The following is a 15,246-nucleotide window of genomic DNA, read 5'->3' as shown; positions in this document are numbered from 1 at the left end:
TCCACGATCGCTAAGTGTTACCTAGGATAAAAGTTGTACCTTCTGATTAGCAATTCTAATGGGATAACCATGCAGGTTTTGGAGTCAATTCATTCACTTCATTCTATCAATACTTTCCACTTGCACCCTTCTATTCTATTTCAATTTCAATTTTCAATTATTAACAAACTTAAAGGAGAAATACAAAAAACTAAATCTTGCTAAACATATGTTTTCAAGGTAAGACCGAGTTGACGATGTAAGGCATTGTTTCAAATCCTAAACAGTGGAGAAATAAGGAGGTAATCCGTAGTCAACCCCCTCGAGCCAGGAGTTGGAGTTTGTTTTTATTTTTCAGATAAACCTTAATTTCAACTAGGGGCAGGGTAGATTTTGATTAATTTAATGGTGTGTTTTATGGTCAAGAGAACCAGTCAAGCAAAGCAAAGGTTCAAGCATATCTTCTGCCTCGCGTTCATCAAATATTGAGGAAGCAATGGAGATAACATTCACAACATCTTCTTCCTCAATACATCATTCGAGATAAAGGAAGCATCAAAGTTTACAAACTAAAGTCAACATGGCAGTCACAATATTCAAAATCCAAGGATCAATATTTCAAAAGGAGCATTCAAAAAAAGAGGAGGAAAGCGACGCTAAGTCAAAATGGAAAATTCCATAAAAGAAAACAAAAAATGACTTAGGCAAAAATTAGGGCATCCCGATGGATCAAATTCAAAGGAATTGGCTCATGCAAAAATAAGGGATAGAAAAACAAAAGCAAAAAACAAAGGATAATCTTGCGATTGCTAAATCATCAAAGCTTCCCATCAATTCTTGGATCTCTACAACATTTTTCATCGGTGCTTGGATCTCTACTAAGGCTTCTGCTCAACATCAGAACTGAAACAATTCTCTTGCAAACGAAACACATTCATTGGATTAAACGAACTTTAGGATTGGAGAACATCAAGGAGAAAGGGGTGGGTTAAATAAATTTTTGAGCCTTATATCCGTTGTTTCTTAAACCATGAACCAGGCCAAGTTACAACTTTAAAAAGTCCTAATTGAGGCAAGGTTAACTACGAAAGCATATTGAGCAGGATTTTGTTATACTGACTCTTAGGGTTGTTAAAACTGTTCCTAACCACTACGCTTCTTCAAACATTCATCTCCGATCATCTAGTTCTAATTCATAACGGACTTCAATTTCAAAACTTACATGTACTTTATGTTGGAATAACTTCTCAAAGGGTACAACCTTATCTACAAATACACACTTAGCATCAAGGAGATCTCAAAATTGGTTTAATCAAAGGCGAACATTTCTAATAAAGACTCTTGAATGGGGGAACCACGTCCAGAGGATTCTCCTAAACAGAGGCAAAATTTCAAAGATTACAGGGGCATACAATCAAAGATCCTATTAACTAGGGGGATTCATCCTAAGGTTCAATCGACTTGGGTCACATCTCGAAGCAATAACAATTAGGGACATTTAAATGTATAGAACACTATGGATAGCCCTCCATATCCTGGAGATCAAGGGCATACCCTTCAATCTAAACGTTGAAGCATATGTATCACATTTGTATGACAAGGTTATTTCTCGGGGTACTTCCTTCATGGCTTGGAGATCAGAGGCATCTTTTCCCACAAAACTAAATATTGGGCCAGTGGATATCAAATCCATAGGGTGAACAATTCAAAAGGTTAAAGGGGTGGAGAACCTCAAAAGGTTAAAGGTGAAGAATTGCAAAAGGTTAAAGATGTGGAGAATTTCTAAAAGTCAAAGGCGTGGAGTAATTCAAAAAGCCAAACCAGGGCAAGACGTACAACAAAAGGAAAAGGCATCCTCACACTTTACAACCTCCAACAAATCTTTCTCTTAACTACGACCTTCAAGTTCAAAAGCAGTATTGGGAAGTCACGCTAGCATCACATCCCACCCTATCAAACAACCTTACAACATTAGCGAGCTATATATGCTTGGGTTATCAACAACCTATCATTGGAGAATCATGCAAATATACATAAGACATGCATTACATACATTGGTTAATACATTACATCTCATACAACAAAACGTCTAGACAATTCAAAAAAAAACAACGGGTACCAGGGGATTGGTTCAGGACCTAATGGTCTAGAAGGAGACTAAAACCTGAAGTTCCGCTCGAAAAAATTCTACGCATAAGCATTACTAGTCGGCATGAGCATAGTCGTTGCATGGTTTAAACAAATTCAATGGGTTATAAGGAGATAAAATATGGGGATCACCATATATACATACGCATTAGAATTAGAATATACATACTAACTAGCACTCACATATAGGCATTTATCAATCAGCATATACATAAGCATAATCATTACGCATCAAAATCCGGTCTAAGAACCGGCATGTCAAATCATTAGATCTTCGCTCATAAACATGCGCGCGAGCATCATCTTAATACATCAACATGATACTGTAAACAAAATCCTCTTACATTTGCATTACACATACAGATGGTTCATACATCTACATTGTACAAACGTCAGGGTCACATGCATGTACAGCCGTTATATGTACATGCGCAATATTTACACACCGCTCTTTACACACTACGTTTTACACACCATGCTTTACACACTACGTTTTACACACCATGCTTTACACACTACGTTTTACACGCCACATTTTACACGCTACGCTATGCACGCTACACTCTGTGCATACACAATGTACAGCACCAAGTTACTGGTCCTTATACTTCTGACTTCTACGTATGTGTCAAGAAGTTTATGCAGATAAGCTTGCTAGCACTATAGCCGGTAAGTCTTGTTATGCAGATAAACTTGCTAGCACTATAGCAGGTGAATCTTTCTACGCAGATGATCTTGCTAGAACCATAGCAAGTGAATCCTTTTATGCAGGTGAATTTGCTAGAACCATAGCAAGTGAATCCTTCTACGTAGGTAAACTTGTCAGAACCATGGCAAGTAATCCCTTTTATGCAGGTGAATTTCCTAGAACCATATCAAGTGAATCCTTTTACGCAGGTGAATTTGCTAGAACCATAGCAAGTGAATCCTTTTGTTGATGTTCTGCTATGTAGAATTGTCTTATTGGCATCCATGCTTGGCTAAAACCTAATAGCAGCTGAATGTAATATTATATAAGTCTTGCAAATATGAAAATAACAAAACAGGTACTAAAGCAAGATGTTATATGGAATGTCATGACTTCAACCATGACATCGCGCCTGGAGAACTGAGGAAGAAAGATTCAGTTTGGTTTTAAAACAGATACAGAATATTCTATGAGAATATTATGTAATCCTATGTGGCGCATATTTAAAGGTCAAAGAATCAAGTCAGAATATTGAAGAATCAAATCTGAAGATTGAAGATTTAACGGTTTCTAATTTAGGAGATAAATTAGGAAACTTATGATTAAAAGACCTTATTTGTAGCAGAATATTTTCTGCATATTTGTAACAGCAAAAGTGTTGCGATTTGTAAGCCCAAGTCCAACTGGGATCAGGTTATAAATAGAAACCTTTGTAACCTAATTTTAAGAGCTAATAACCAGAGCTAGGAAAATGTAGTCTCTAGGGTTAGCCGTGTAGGTGAACCACCCGGTGTGTGGGATGGTCACTGATTTGTGCCTCAAAGCCTATAGGTGAGAGGTTTAGTGAAATCACTCAGAAGCTGTGAAGCAATGAGTGAGGTTTTTGTTTTTGGAGGAAGCTTGTAAGCAACTTCAAGTTAACGTTTTGTTTGTGTTTGTAGTGTTGGGAATTAGGTTGTCGATGCAGTGGCTGAGTTGTTGACTGCTAGACATCATTGCTATGATTGGGAGTGGAATGGAGATATTCCATATCTAGGGAGAACCTAGGAAGAGATTGCATTGGGTAGGGTTTAAGTGCGAAGTTGTAAACGGGGGAGTTTAGCTTCAAATTAAGACTACTGATAGTGGATTTCCTTCCTGGCTTGGTTGCCCCCAGAGTAGGTTAGTTAGAATCGAACTGGGTGAACAATTTTGTGTGTTGTTTATGTTTCTGCATTGTTTATTTGTTTGTTCAGTTTGGATGTCATAACGTCGTGCATGACATCAGTGTTTGGTTTAATGACTGTGCTGTCACAGAACCTCAGCAAAGCAGGTTTATTTGTGTTAACTGAACTAATATGATCCCGACACTCATGGACTTCTGCATGTTAGAAGTAATTAAAATTTGGGGGATCTGTATGTACTGCCTCAGCTAAGCTGATGACAGAAAAGGTGTCGTGACATTATGTATGACATTCTGAGTCTGTCTTACCAGAATTTTCAATTGGTATCAGAGCAGGCATCCTGTCTGTTTCTGGATGAGATCCATAAGGGATACTTTCTGGTTGCTGAAGGTAGAAGATTGTTTGAACAGTTCTGTTCATATTGTATGGTCCCTAGAAATGGAGGATGGACCTATGGGTGGTAGACTAAACCAATCTGATCAAAACAGGTGAACTCTCTTGGCAAGAGAAGATGGTGTTGCTGGATTCAAGGATATCCAAAGGTTTCATGCGGGAGTGAAGAATTTGTATTGATCTATTCAGCATATAGCAAAGTACAGAAGAAGAATATCAAAAACTTCATGCGAGAGTGAAGTTAATGATAAGGTAATCTTTGTGCTTATCTGTTTCTTTTTGGTCAGAACATTGGTTAGGTCTTCTTGTGTTGGATTGTTCAGCTTCAATCCTTGGCCGTCATGCTTACAACAGGATTAGTGGAGTAAGCATTGTGTGAATTCTGTTGATATATGACTATTTTTCCGCTGCATAGTCTCAGAGAAACCCTAGGGTTATGAAGGTTCAAAAGAATGTATGGCAGGTATTGACATCTATAATTAAAGTGTCAAAGATACTTGAGTAATCTCTCAAGTCCACTCATTCTGACATGGTTTATTAGAGCTGATGAATGTCAAATGATCAATGAAATTCATAATTATCTGCAAGTGTGTACCTTGAAATCTTCAAGGTTGAGGTGTTCCTAGAAGGAGGAACAGATGTCCTATCTGATGTTGGGACATTAAGAATTGGTATGCAGCTACCAGTTAAAGAACAGATGTTCTGGTCCTAAACTAATGTAGTGTGAGTACATTCGTTTGGAACCTACTCCTGATCTGGAAGAGGAGACATCTGCCTTGTGTGTTGATTGGTCAGAATACAATCAACTGAACCTTCCATCCCAATTGTCAGTTTATTTCGGGCATATATATGGGAATGTGGGAGTAAACCTCAGTGGAAGTAAAAGGATTCATTCTGTTTTCAAGATGAGCTTATATCTGGTATTCTCTTCTGATCAAAGGAACCAGATATGTGGAATGTTTTCTTAACCATAGAACAGTTAATGGTGAAAACTGAATGTTGTGTCTCTTTCACAGTGAAATATGGTTTTGAATATTGTGTGATGATTTAAGGGAATCAGATTGTTGTGAAGAATCTGAGTTGTGTTCATGTGCTATGTCAAAATTGAATCAGTTCCAGAAACCTTATTGAGGGAATCTCCTCTGTAGGTACAGATTGTGACATCCATTATCTCAAAATCAGAATGAAACTCTGAAGAAAAGTTTATTGAGATATGGCATATATTATCCCTTAATCATGACTGATGTGTAGCTGAGTTGATGGTGTGTGTCGTGCTTTCTCTGTCTTTCCTCAAGGTACATAAAAAGGATGATGAGTGTGAGATCCTAAAAGGCTTAATAAATGATGTCATAACAGATGTTGAAACATCATTGCCAAGAAGAATGCTCTTATGTATGAAGAAGAAATCATTTGGAAGGATCTAGTGTGAGCAGTAAATTCTATCTGAGTGTCTAATAGGTGCTTTGACGGGAGACTTAGTACTTATTGAATGTACAGCCTGAATACAAGTCTCATATACTTTGTCGGGAGCTGAGTATGTGTAAAGTATCCATGGTCTAGTTTGAACTATGTATCAATTATAGTTCTGTGTTATCTTCTCTTAAGCATTAAGAAGGGCAATGGTTGGCTGGTGAGTTGATTCTAGCAGAAGTAACATATAAGAGATGATAAATATCTTGACGGGAGCTGGATATTAACATCTACTATGTGATAATTTGAAGAAAAATATGTATGTGATTCTTTGTTTATTACATCACAACACTTGAAGACACCAGCAAAGTTTAGGTTCAAACCTATCTGTTGAAGACATGTTCAGGGCTATTCAGAAGTTTCTTATATTTCAAGGTACAAAAGTGGCAGTCTGGATCTTGTGTAGCAAGTAAGCTAAGGATTCTAAATTTGGAAAGTGTGGAAAGTTCCAAATGAAGAATGCTTCAAGGGTAAGGATAATCATTCATAACATCCTTATGTTATAATTCTCAGGGGGAGAATGAAGCAAGACAAGACATCAACCAGTGTAGGAAAAGGAACACTCAGAGGAATGGATGAGATTCTAAGTCTGATAAACTAATGTCTTGTGTGATGTCACAACATCACTATATGTGAAGAATGAAGAAGAAGCATTAATGTCTGAAGTGACAGTTCTGACTTAATGTGGATTAGAATGGGCAGATTCTGATCTTGGTGATTGTGACATGTTCTGGAAATAAGTGTTTACTTTCATGATGACGACTTCATTAGTGAGTATGACTATGAAGACAGAAGTTTGGTGAGATGATCAACATAGCTAAAGATAAAAGAGGATTCTTCTAGTTCTATCAAGGAGGAGCTCAATTTGTCTTAGCAGACCATGATCTGATTGAAACATGGCAGGGTAATGATCAACAGTGGAAGAAGTGGCAGTTCTTTATGTTGAGTCTGTGGCAACCTTTCTATGGAAACATCTAGTGTCAAAGGGTCATCAGTTGACTATTTCAGGTGAAGATAAAGTGGTAGAGTTGAATTTATTGCAGAAAGAGAAGTGGAGTTAGTGGAATGTACTGAACAGCTCAGTTCTATCCAAATGTTATACAAAACGTTATAACATCTAATTTCTGATGTGAGTATTTTTTGTAGAGGAACAAATTTGCTATAGTGAGTGTGTTTAGCAGGATTGTTGAACAGAGGGTGCTGCTCTTGAAGATATTAAGATGAGTCTTATATTTTCCATTCATCATTTCAAACTTATTCCATTGGGGAAGCTCAGACTATCTCAGATAGGGGGAGTGACTTCTTAGTTCAAGATATAATTCTAGAAAATTATCTTGGTCTGTTATACTCTACCATCTTAATGAAGATGTTCCAAGTCAGCAGAAGCTTCTTTAACTCAGTTAGAGGGAGTTTCCTATGAAAAGGTTTATATAACAAGATGTATCATTACAGTCAGTTATCTGGGAATGGCTGAATCCAACCATGTGCATCTGGTACCCACAATTCCTTATCTGGACTAGTGGCTGCATACTTCAACAGGCGGTGGAAGGCTCTTCGCAGTTGCAGTAAACAGTCTAAAGGTAATCATAACAACATAAGTCTATGACTAGTGAGTCAGTAGAGTTAGTGGGAGGTCTATTACTTGGTTCATAGGAAGATTTGTCAAAATCTCTTAAAAGAATCTTAAGCATTGTGCTTAGGGGGTGAAAGAGGGACAATGTCTGACAGGATGTCATGACATAGTTAAAGACATTGATTCTTCAAGGTCAAACAAGGAAAACTGCATTGGGTTTATCTCTTCTCGTCAGTGGCCGGTGTAAAGTTCAATCAATGACTATGCATGCGCTGGATTAAAGATAACTCCTATCAAAAGAATACAGTCAAAAACTGCTTTGGAAAGAGTAATTGCTTTTGGAACTGTTTCCTAATTAATCGGTTGACCATTGAACAAGACCAAAGACCATCGTTACTACCTATGATCTCAAATTCCTATAAATTAGCATCTTCGCAACAGGCTTAAGAAATCAAATCTCTCAAGATGTGTTTCGTGAGTGTTCGAATTGGGTGTGTGCAGGTTTGGCATTATGATGGATGCAGAAAAGCACAGGATGGAGAAATCATATGTCTCTACCAGTGGTGTTTCACAAATAACAACAAAAATGTTCCTCCTTATTCGGCCTTCAATAATGGAGTCATTTTAATTGTGATTTGTGATCTGAGTTATGAACACAATTGTGATTTGTGTTCTGAGTTACAAGGAAGGATGGCATAAACTCATTCAAGCTTCATCTTGGACCTCGAGCTAGAAGGAATGGATTTTCATATTGTCACCAATAGTCCTCGCAGACAAAGGCCACCATCCATCGTCCTCCTCATGTACGAGTGTTGCATGAAGGTGTTGAACTTCAAAGGTATGACATTGGTTCAAGCTTTGTAATATTATGGCTAAAAAGGGGGAGATGGTTCATAGCATCTGGTACGTAGCATGTTGATTTTGCTACTGTCAAAAGAAACAAAGGAAGATCTGAAGACAGAGTGAATTGAAGATGTTATGATGTGGTTAAGCAGTGAAGAACAGAAGTCCCAATTCTGAGAATGTAAAAGATTGTTCTTCCTGATGTCTTGAAAGTTGAAGAAGCTGCTCTTGATCAATGTAAGTTTTAGCCAAAATAAGCCAAAGGGGGAGATTGTTGATGTTCTGCTATGTAGAATTGTCTTATTGGCATCCATGATTGGCTAAAACCTAATAGCAGCTGAATGTAATATTGTATAAGTCTTGCAAATATGAAAAGAACAAAACAGGTACTAAAGCAAGATGTTATATGGAATGTCATGACTTCAACCATGACATCGCGCCTGCAGAACTGAGGAAGAAAGATTCAGTTTGGTTTTAAAACAGATACAGAATATTCTATGAGAATATTATGTAATCCTATGTGGCGCATATTTAAAGGTCAAAGAATCAAGTCAGAATATTGAAGAATCAAATTTGAAGATTGAAGATTCAACGGTTTCTAATTTAGGAGATAAATTAGGAAACTTATGATTAAAAGACCTTATTTGTAGCAGAATATTTTTTGCAAATTTGTAATAGCAAGACTGCTGCGATTTATAAGCCTAAGTCCAACTGGGATCAGGTTATAAATAGAAACCTTTGTAATCTAATTTTGAGAGCTAATAACCAGAGCTAGGAAAATGTAGTCTCTAGGGTTAGCCGTGTAGGTGAACCACCCGGTGTGTGGGATGGTCACTGATTTGTGCCTCAAAGCCTGTAGGTGAGAGGTTTAGTGTAATCACTCAGAAGCTGTGAAGCAATGAGTGAGGTTTTTGTTTTTGGAGGAAGCTTGTAAGCAACTTCAAGTTAACGTTGTGTTTGTGCTTGTAGTGTTGGGAATTAGGCTGTCGATGCAGTGGCTGAGTTGTTGACTGCTAGACATCATTGTTATGATTGGGAGTGGAATTGAGATATTCCATATCTAGGGAGAACCTAGGTAGATATTGCATTGGGTAGGGTTTAAGTGCGAAGTTGTAAACGGGGGAGTTTAGCTTCAAATTAAGACTACTGATAGTGGATTTCCTTCCTGGCTTGGTTGCCCCCATAGTAGGTTAGTTAGAACCGAACTGGGTGAACAATTATGTGTGTTGTTTATGTTTCTACGTTGTTTATTTGTTTGTTCAGTTTGGATGTCATAACGTCGTGCATGACATCAGTGTTTGGTTTAATGACTGTGCTGTCACAGAACCTCTGCAAAGTAGGTTTATTTGTGTTAATTGAACTAATATGATCCCGGCACTCATGGACTTCTGCATGTTAGAAGTAATTAAAATTTGGGGGATTTGTATGTACTGCCTCAACTAAGCTGATGACAGAAAAGGTGTCGTGACATTGTGTATGACATTCTGAGTTTGTCTTACTAGAATTTTCACCTTTTACGCAGGTAAACTTGTCAGAACCATGGCAAGTAATCCCTTTTACGCAGGTGAATTTGCTAGAACCATAGCAAGTGAATCCTTTTACGCATGTGAATTTGCTAGAACCATAGCAAGTGAATCCTTTTATGCAAGTAAACTTGTCAGAATCATGGCAAGTAATCCCTTTTACGCAGGTGAATTTGCTAGAACCATAGCAAGTGAATCCTTTTAGGCAGGTGAATTTGCTAGAACCATGGCAAGTGAATCCTTTTACGCAGGTAAACTTGTCAGAACCATGGCAAGTAATCCCTTTTACGCGGATGAATTTGCTAGAACCATAGCAAGTGAATCCTTTTATGCAGGTGAATTTGCTAGAACCATAGCAAGTGAATCCTTTTACGCAGGTAAACTTGTCAGAACCATGGCAAGTAATCCCTTTTATGCAGGTGAATTTTCTAGAACCATAGCAAGTGAATCCTTTTACGCAGGTGAATTTTCTAGAACCATAGCAAGTGAACCCTTTTACGCATGTGAATCTGCTAGAACTATAGCAGACGAATCCCTTCTACACAACAAACTGCGAGCCCTCGCTTATGATAAGCTACGTTTATTCATCATGTTGGTCCCTCGGTAGTGATCTCCTTCAAATCTTCATCCCCGGCAACGAATAGGGATTTATTTTCCCCGATCGGAGATTTTTATACGGAATTACTAATGCGCTTCAACCACGTAGTGGTGTCCATACATCATCCAACTAGCTCATGCATACATTGTTCATCATACATACATAACATACAGGATTCTCATTTATTTTGGGAATCTCATTACACAACACATGCATCATGACATCGCATAAAATTAATGTTGCCTTTTCAGGTCATTCTACGATCAAATGAATATCATCATTCAAGTACAGTGCAAATACGATCGTATCAACGATTCAATCTTAACACTCATTCAAGACAAATACAATTTTGATGCTCCATTCCGGGTCTTTCTTCAAAGATAATTCAGAAACAATCAAAGAACTTCTCATCCTTTATAGGAACCTTTCTAGGTAGTACTTTCTAAGACGTTTCATATCCTGTCTAGGAGCCTTTCTAGGTAGTCTTCTCTAAGACGTAACATATCCTTTCTAGGAACCCTTTCTAGGTAGTCTTCTCAAAGACGTTTATCATCCTTTCTAGGAACTTTTCTAGGTAGTCTTCTCTAAGAAATTTCATATCCTTTCTAAGAACCTTTCTAGGTTAACCTTTTTTAAGACATAACATATCCTCTCTAGGAGCCTTTCTAGGTGAGTCTGGTTTAAGACATTTCATATCCTTTCTAAGAGCCTTTCTAGGTAATCTCCCTTAAAACATTTATCCAATCCTTTCTAAGACATCTCTTGCCCTTTTAGGGAGCTTTTTATTTAGTCTTCTCTAAGACATTTCTTCCCGAGATTTGTTTAAAGCCTAATCTTCTTTACATCAGTCATTGATATACCCTATGCAGGAACCTCTTCAGGTAGTCTTATGTAAGACATTACTTCATCTCTCCTCAGATACAACCAATGCATATGATCCAATTCTGAAAAGCATATGCTTTAGACAAGCATCTTGTCAAACAACTGGATGGCATCTTTAAGCCCATCTCCAACATTGCTTTCTGCACTAGCAAGCGCAAATTTCTGGGTATTCTAGTGTTCAATCCTCTTCCACCTTCAGATTCTGATAGGCACACAAGCCAATATACACCCTCAGGTTTAAGAAGATTGAACAGAGGTAGCTGTCATACCCCAAAATTTTCTCATCTCATTTCACTTTCAAACTCATACAATGATTCAAGGCTCAAGGGTTAACCTAAGGCACACTCTCCTAATCAAAGATTCCCTGAACTAGGTTTTTGCTGTCTCTTAAGGAAAATTGATGAATCAAGGCCTCAAGTAAGCTTCATATGATCTCGTAGGATTCAAATCATCTCCACGACAAGTTTCAAGCCTCATTTTACAAGATTGCTCATTCAATTGCTCAATTGATTAACAGTCGACTATGTTAACCTAAAAGTCAACCCAACTTTGACTGATAATATCTCTCTCGTACTTTATCAGAAACTTCCCAACCAAAGCTCATTCTCAAGGAAATTCAATTCTCTACAACTTTAATGTTGGGTCCAAGTTCAGGGAATGCATTATTTGGAAGATATGGTCAAAGAGATTATAGGTCCTCCAAAAAGTCGACAAAAACACCTTTTGGGTCAAAGCTCATAACTTGAGCATGGAAGACTCAGTTGAGATGAAACAAAAGGGAATGGTTAGGGGACATCTTGAGCTTGCTAAAATGGTCAAGAACATCCTCATGGGATTAAATTTGAGAAGGTTATGGGTTGCTAAAGTTGGGCGAATTTGTGAAAGATGCAAAAGGTCATAAGGAAGGAACTTACATTTTTAGGACATGTGACTTTTGTTTCATGGTTTAAACATGTTTCTCATGTTACCAAGGACCTCTAAGACCATGCCCTTGCTTCCCATATTTTTTATTCTATTTATTCTATTTATTCTATTTTTCATTCATTTAAATGCAAAATAAATGAAATAAATGATAAGAATATATGGCAAGCTATTTTTGACCAAATTCAATCTCCACATCAGCATGGGACCAAGGGAAAAACGTGGCATTGCAGATTTTATGCAAGTTTTGTTTCAAAAGTCCAATTTAGAAAGATATAATTTAAGCTTCAACTAAATATTCTCTTCATGAATGAATGAGATTTGATTCAAAATAGTTAACCTAATTCTCCCTTCTATATATTCTGAGATCATTCAGCCAACAAGGGGAGAAAAGAGGCTAGAAGGAGAAACCCTAACCAAGCTTCAATAATCTCAAGAAAAGCATATTTTCGAGAGAATTCAAGCGTTCCATCGTCCTCCTGCAAGTCCCTAAGGTCGATTCAGACAATCACACAAGGCCAAAACCTCTCAGGTCGCGCCATCCAAGCATCACGGTGAAGTAAGGTTCCTTGAAATCGAGCTTAATTAATTTACGCATTGTTGTTGCATTTGATGTTTGCTTTCGTGTTCAGTACCTCCATTAGGATAATTCTAACGTCTCACATGTGAGTTTTAAGACGAGGATCGCGACTTGCCATTGCTAGGGCTTCGAGCTCATGAAGCTTCGGATTTAGGGTTGCAGGCCGTTTCAATCAAAACCAACGCTTCCATTGAATTCGCAAGATTTGAATTAGTGGAATAAGGTCTTTTTTGCACTTGTTTCCATTCAGTTTTGCAGGTTCCATAACCAAACTCGTCGGAGACGATGGATGAAACCACCGCCGGTGGGGGTTTGAAATCTCCAAGAATCGGTCAATGAAGGTGTGGCGTTTTCGTGTCATGCCATTGGCCAGTTTGAAACACGAGTTACATCTCTCCTCACTTTATTGGCCTATTTGAAAAAACCGTGGGCCCCAGTTGGTTTGATCTTTGAATTTCCACTCAGGCACGGGTTTTGATATTTATTTATTAACATGTGAATATTTTTCAGCATGACAAATTAGTACACATAACAGTGAGAGTATAGTCAATATGGTCTTGCATCCACTCTATGTTCCCCATCGCTCTATCCATTCTAGAAAAGATAGCACAATCACTTTACTTGTTAAACCAAGTATAGTAGTCCCCAGTGTTGTCCATCTCATACAACCATATGTTCTCCGTCATCCTACTCAGGTCAATGTATTCATTTTCAGTCACCAAATTCCCCCTAATTTTGTCTTGAGTTTTCAACACATTGTTAAAATTTCCCATTAAAAACCTGGGATGTAACACCCCAAATCTACCCCGCAATAAACAGGAATATCAGAGTACAAAATTTCAAGCAAATAAAACATAACGATTCGGAGCGTCACATTTTAAACAACAAAATCACATACGTATATCATGCTCAATCACTTAGATACATAACACACATGTAGGAGAAAAATATCGAAATCATTAATCATTGTCAGCCAATCAAGTACTTGCGTCGCAGCGGAAAATCATATGTCAACAACAATAAAACTCATAATATCACGGCCAAACACGGCACGATACATCTAAAAAGTCTCAGCATAATATAAGGACAAGGTTTAACAAGGATAAACACAAGAAACCAAAACATAAACAATTAATCCAAAGTTCCCCGAGTGCTACGTATCAGAGCATCGACACACACCGACTCGAGCTATAGGTACACGACTACTCCGCGTCATTACCTGCACGTTACCAACGGAGGGTAACATTCAAACAGAAAGAGTGAGATATCATTCATTATAAAGAAGTGTATGATAATATTCAAAGCGGAGAAATAATCATACATTGGTCACCACTTCTCAACATATATCACTTACTACTATTCACATCATTCAACATCTTACCGACAACAATAATATCAATCTCAATTAAGGCATACATAGGCATTTATCACATATGCTCACGAAACAACCGTCAAATCAACACAAGATAACATTCATATTATGCACACACAAATATTCAAATACGACTCATCACACGACTTTACTTATGCAACTCGAACAATGCAAATGCATGTGGTACCATTGGAGTAAAACTCCCGTCTCAAACAATTGCCATTGGGTCGTCTCAAACATTTGCCACAAGGGTCCTCTCAAACATTTGCCACTAGGGCCGTCTCAAACAATGCAATGAATGTGACTCAATGATGCACATTCACAATCACACTTAACGACATAATCGACTCAAACAACACAATCCACGTAAACGACATGATCAACTTAAACGACATAATCAATTCCAGATATCCAATGTCAACAAAATCCAATTCAAGAAGATTCCAAGAGTATTCAAAGTTATGCAAAGCATATTCTACGGCAAGACATCAATTAGGGCTTCACGTAGGTTCAAACGGCACTTAAAAAGGAGTTACGGTTCAAAAGATACAGCATTTCAAAGTTTAGGAAAAGTTCTGCAAAACAGGGTTCGCGGCGCCAACAGGGTTCGCGGCGCGAACTGAGTGAACCAAATAATCCTAAGCTTCTGCCAAGCAGTTCGCGGCGCCAACAAAGGGTCGTGGCGCGAACTGAGCGAATCCAGAACTTCCAAAGTTTCTGCCAAGGGGTTCGCGGCGCGCACAAGGGTTCGCGGCGCGAACTGGCGATTTTCAGAAAACCCCAAACACAGAAAACAGCATACGAAACTCATCCCAAAACCCCTAAACTCAACCCAATCAAGTTGGAAAACATCAAACATCACGAACAACCACAGAATACATGGTATAAACACAAATACAACACATATTATGGGTCTTATAACATCATAACATCAATTTAAACACATTTCAAATCATCAAATCAAGCATTTGTTCATAGACCCTAACATTTCTACACACAACTTCCATGGATGCAACATACAATTAAATCCCACCCAAAACATCATCATACATCCCTTTAGCATGAAAGAATCCCACCCTTACCTTAGGTTTGGATTGAAGACAACTCTAGCTT

This window comes from Vicia villosa, unplaced genomic scaffold (assembly GCF_029867415.1).
Source record: "Vicia villosa cultivar HV-30 ecotype Madison, WI unplaced genomic scaffold, Vvil1.0 ctg.000058F_1_1, whole genome shotgun sequence".
Lineage (NCBI taxonomy): Eukaryota > Viridiplantae > Streptophyta > Magnoliopsida > Fabales > Fabaceae > Vicia > Vicia villosa.
Note: the sequence above shows the minus strand (reverse complement) of the source record.